Here is a 6,000-nt window from a genome sequence, read left to right as displayed (position 1 = left end):
AACACAGCCAGAAACTTAGCACAAGCTGACAGTGCACCACACATAATGACCAATCTAGGCCTTCTGAGTGAAGCACAGTATGTCCAGATGTGTTTTTGATACATTGACACTCAAGTCAGCATGGGTTAATATTCATTAACTGCCGAGAAATGGGGACACTCTAATGTATATATAAAATATATATTATATATAAGTCATAAATTATATTTTGTAATTCTTAATTGGTTTACTGTCTCATCTTGTAAGTGTGCCTAAAAATGGAGAAGTTGTTAAAACAACATACATTAAAAATTCGAAGACTGATAGTATTGATATTAACTTAGGGGTAAGTAAACAGCAAGATCAGTTTATTAGTCTTGTAAGTAAATAGATATATTATACTTAATAAAAAGTTGTTTTATACAAAGTAGCAGATCAAATATCCAGCAAACCTGGGACCAGAAGTCTGGATTTTTCGATTTTTTGGACACAAACTAAATATATACTAAAATATAAAATGAAATTATATTTAACACACTATGTCAGCATTACATTAGAACATGGTGCCATGGAAACTAAAAGAAAGCAGTTGCAAGGTGAACTACAGCTATACTACAGCCTATCAAATTCAAAAATAGCAAGTTTTGTGGTAAATCTGGATTTCTGGAAGCCAGATATTTTGTCTGTATTGTATATGCTTCATTTTTTGACTTAAAAACTGAATAAGTTCTGAAATAATTTACAAAATAAAAACAATTTCCTTTATATTTTCATTTAATTAATCTTTATTAATGTAGGAGAAATCTTCCTTTATCTAGGGAAGGTACAGAACAAAAATACAGTGTGTTAAAAAATTACTAAAGATTACAAAAAGATTGTTATAAATAATACAAACACAAGAATATTTAGAGCAAAGTTTCATAATTTATACAAATATTTTAGAAAACAATCTTATTTTAAACCAATAAAAAATGAATACAGTAGAGCGTCGATTATCCGAATCAATTGGGGACTGGGGTTGTTTGGATAACTGATATTTCGGATAACTGATTATGTACGAAAAAATAGTTTAATTTATCCCATGTTGAAATTTTTCTTCGTTGCGTGTCGCTTTGCGTTCAATTTTCGTCGATGTTAAGCCTAACGAAGACTATTGTATCATTAAAAATTATTTTTTTATTTTGTACAAACAAAATAAATATATTGAAAAATATAAAAACAATAAAAAAAACTATACTTCAGAAGTTAATTTAGTATCAAAAACGTAAAATATGTGAGTAGCCCAAGATATAGTCAAAGATTGCAGCACCACAGCACCAGCGAAAATTTAAATTTGCCGACTGAAATTCTTTCAGATGATTGACGTTTTGGATAATCAACGCTCTACTGTATAATAAATAAGTTAAATGATTATAACAAAAATAAATATTTTTTGATTCTTAAACATTATGTAGTGTAATAAATTCAAACACTTGGCATTCTATCATCTTTATTTAGTTCAGTTAATGAGGTGTATTTTGAGGTAGTGTAAGTCTATTAAGGTCTTATTAATCTCACCTTGTATTTTTTTTTCCCGTATTCGTTGTCTTGATGTTGAGTTGCATGTGTGGTTTGCTTCTGAGGTATGACCAAGTTGTACCTCTTTCGGGTCGTGTTACAGGCTGGTTAAGCCTGCCCACTGGTCAAAGGATGGCTTGTCAAATTTTTTTCTATCCTGGAAGGTCAGGATTCTTTTTGTCAGGTAGAGTGGAGGAGATGAGAGGGGTCATCGGTAAGGCGTTGGCAATACCTGAGTAATAGACACTATTTAACAATAAAACAAAATTTTATTAGACAACAACTTAGATAATATAACTAACATCGAGATTCTATCGACCTTTCATACAGAAGTGGATGGGTGCACGCCGAGAGTTTACAATATTTGTTATCATACCTCCAGGGATGTGGATACTGAACGACGTAATGGGGATCAGAGAGATTCAGCAAGGGTTGATGTAACTTCAGTCGGACTCATACTGGCGACCAAAAACCTTTTTCTCTGGCCTTCGATGCTCGGGCAGCGATGACTCTCGAACGGCGCTGACGGATGCTTGATTCCCAGACGGCAATGACGGACCCCCTTCTTCTTTCGTCACCCCTCTTTTATATCTCAAGTCACGTTATCATTTTTCACCAATCGCAAATTTTTTTGCAATAAGTTCCCTGTGATTCATTCTCGAGTTCCAGAAAGAAAGGAAACGGCTCTGGGGAAGGAAATGTGTTCATCCTTTTGTTATAAGATTTCGAAGAGATTTTGAAACAGGAGAAAAGTGGAGGGTTTCTTTGTTTAATTTAAAAAAAAATTTTTTTGTTTAATTTTATTCGGTCTGACCCTCACACATCACACATACGTTTTCTTTTTCATATGATGAAATTCATCGTTTCTGTTTCCGTAAATATCTTTGATAATCTGAAACTGTTTTGTGACTCTTCTTTGATTCTTAAACTTGAATTTCATAGACTTAATAGACTTACACTACCTCAAAATACACCTCATCAACTGAAGTAAATAAAGATGATAGAACGCCAAGTGTTTGAATTTATTACATACATAGTGTTTAAGAATCAAAGAAGAGTCACAACACGGTTTCAGATTATCAAAAAAAAATAAATAGTTGAGTTGGTTTTTAAAGATGTTTTAGAAAGTTCACATATTTATAAATTGAGATTTTAGAAAGTTCTAACTAACAGTTGTTATCTGGCAAAAATTCCTCCTCAAAATATTTTAACCTCAACCTCTGATAAAATTTACATTTTAAAAGAAAATGTGATGTGTTTAGTTCTTTACATTTCTAAACAGATATTTGGGAATAGTTTAACAATTTGAATTTTATAACAAACATTAAATTTATTTAATCTCACTTGAAGTATTGAAGAAAAAATATCATAATGTAAGTTAAAATGGAATAGGTAATGGATATTCTTAAGAATACATGAATACCAAGAATAGAAGGTAGATATAGTACATCCACTTTGTCTTGATTGCTTTGGAATTAAAACATTATAAAATAAATTTATATTGAAAATACAAATTTACTTTATAATGAAAGTTCATATTTTTATTGTAAATTATTTCTTGCAATTTTATTACTTATATTCAATGCCACATACAATATTAGAACTTTATTTATAATGAGATTCCTTCAAAATATCATTTATATCCTGTAGATTTTAATTAAGATGTGCTCTCTTCTTAATAAATAAAATTGAAAAAATATTCTTTTTATGCTAAATATTTTATTTTGTATGTATAAAGTTTTGAAAGNTGAAATAATTATATTTTATATAATGAAAATTACTGCATAATAAATATAGAATGTTTTTAAGTAATATTTACTTACATGTACTGTATTTATGTATTATTTCATGCATATATACAGTATGCTCTCACTAATCTAAATGCCACATAATTTGAACTAATTTTGTTTGTTTAGCCACTAAATGGCTAAGCCAAAAAAGAAAAATTCTTAGATTATTTTTTAAAAACATGTCAAATTTGTAAAAATTATATATATTACAAATTTTAATCTAAATATATGTATCAAATACAGTATAAAATTTTTTAAAACATATGTGTATTTATCTATAGTTCTTTATAATTTTATTTCCTTTATATGTAACTCTGCTAATCTAAACATCTGTACAATAATTAGTTCAGATTAGTGAGAATGCACTGTTTATATGTGTGTATATAGTTTTTCTCANTATATTACAAATTTTAATCTAAATATATGTATCAAATACAGTATAAAATTTTTTAAAACATATGTGTATTTATCTATAGTTCTTTATAATTTTATTTCCTTTATATGTAACTCTGCTAATCTAAATATCTGTACAATAATTAGTTCAGATTAGTGAGAATGCACTGTTTATATGTGTGTATATAGTTTTTCTCATTGATATTTATTTTATAAAACCATCATTATTTCATGCTTATAATATTTATAGATAGTTCACACTTATGCAAGATTTGCAAATAATAATCCTCAAATACTTGGAATTGGAGGAAATAATGGCACAGTTCATGTTTGGAATTTAAAAATTCAAAAATCCAAATCTGTGTTTACAGTAAGTAGTTCATGATAAATTAAAATTGAATTAAATTGCATTATCATTATATTTATGTATTTAAATATTTGAGATAAATTACTATTATTTATTTAATAATATAGAAAACTAAACCATTAAAATTGTCAATAAAAGTTTTTATATGTTTATTTAGAAGCACACAAATGAAATTACTTGTCTTCAGTTTAATTGGAATGATTCATATATTGCATCTGCATCATCAAATGGAAATATTATTTTGCATAATGTATTGAAGAATGAAGAACACGCATTATATTCATCACCAAGACCAGAAGTAAGTGATTTTAATTTTTATACAGATAATTAATTTAACATTTTAATATCATCCACATATATGTCAATATCCTCAAATAGTAATGGACCTTGAATAGTAACTACTATTCTTTACATCTTGAAGTAGTAATTGTCCTCGAATAGTAACCATCTACTATTCCATATTATTTTTCTGAAAACAGAAAAATAATATAAAATTAATAAGTATCATAAACTATGATAGATAGGTACTGTATTTATTTAACAAACTAACTTTAAAGTGTGATTTACACTGAATGCAAAGGCTGTGAAATGTAACAAAGCAAAAAGAACAATCAAAGAAATGTAAGTGTACATAAGCTCACAAATTTCCAAATCAGCCATGGGAGCATAGGAGTGGCAATTAGGGTGCATTGATAAGCACAAGCCAATGAAAACAATGTTTTCATCTCAACTAGAATTCTCAATTCATAGCATTAAAAAAATGGTGAATGTGACAAGCTGGGAGAATGACCTAAAATTTATTTTAGAAATTGAGAAAAGACTTGTTTTGTATAACATGGTTTTAAATGAGTACAGGTTTCAAAAATCAAGAGAAAAGGTTTAGAGAGAAGTTCAAGTGGTTTGTGGTACAAACAGTGAGTTATACTCACCACCATTTACAGTGTGAATGAAATTTGTTTTACTCACCTCATTTACTTTGAAAGCAGGTACAGATCGGTATAGTTCAACAATGTCAATTTTAAGAAATTACAACTTAAAACGGTTATTTGAAAAACAAAGATATTTAAATATCTAATCTTAAGATCTTTTTCTGGGATAATAACCAATAAATATAAAATTCTACCAAACTGATTGACAAATGAAAATTTTAAAATTACCCCAAATTTTTGATTGGCTGAAAGTCAAACAAAAACAGACTGATGTTTGGAGAAAGTATTCATCAGTGTAATTCCATTCTATTAAACTTTTCTCTCTCTCTCACTCTCTACAAGTATGTAAAATTTTTTTACTGCAAAATTGAAAAATATAATATGAAATTTTTGTGCATCAGAATATTGAAATGTAATGTACTCATATTATATGTTAGAAGTATATTATATTATATGTTTCTTACATTTTTACTTAAAATGTAAGAAAAAAGTGTCTTACATTTTTGAAAAAAAACAAGACAACTTAAGACAACTGATAAGTTAATTGTAATTGAAATTAGAATTGAATGAGTTTGCTCTTGAATTTAAAAATATCAAGAGCAAACTTATTCATTTCTAAGGATTCTCTTAAAAGAGAATCATCTTTATCCTCTTCTTTATGCAAACTTTATGGTTTTGTATATGTCGTCATATCCTGCTATAAGGACTAGTGTCAGAATCCTGATGTTAACATAATTAATTGCTTGTACAATGTAATGATGAATCCTTTCAATAGCAAATAACATATTTCATATAAAAATTAAGACTGCTGTTCTTGCAAGTTTTAATACATAATTTAGAAGTATTTAATTTTCCAAGTACTTACATATGTATTTCTTACAAATTCTTATTTTAATTTACTTCTTATCCATATGATAAAAATTTTATATACTTAATAATAAGTTAATGTTTGACATACTTTACAAATATAGCAGAAATAAATATA

At 27.6% G+C, this 6,000-nt stretch overlaps 1 protein-coding gene across 1 annotated transcript in view; it reads left to right on the top strand.

Annotated features, from left to right (window-relative positions):
• Positions 1–212: 212 nt before the first annotated feature.
• LOC111624347 (protein NEDD1-like) overlaps positions 213–6,000 on the top strand; it is a 31,426-nt gene continuing 25,638 nt past the window's right edge. The window contains exons 1-3 of the mRNA XM_023367171.1: positions 213–325; positions 3,970–4,089; positions 4,244–4,384. The gene's annotated coding sequence lies outside the window, so the exon portion shown is untranslated. The remainder of the gene's footprint in view (positions 326–3,969; positions 4,090–4,243; positions 4,385–6,000) is intronic.

Source organism: Centruroides sculpturatus, unplaced genomic scaffold, assembly GCF_000671375.1.
Source record: "Centruroides sculpturatus isolate CEXI.00-Female unplaced genomic scaffold, Cexi_2.0 scaffold9, whole genome shotgun sequence".
Taxonomy (NCBI): domain Eukaryota; kingdom Metazoa; phylum Arthropoda; class Arachnida; order Scorpiones; family Buthidae; genus Centruroides; species Centruroides sculpturatus.
Note: the sequence above shows the minus strand (reverse complement) of the source record. Positions and strands in the feature narration are given on the sequence as shown.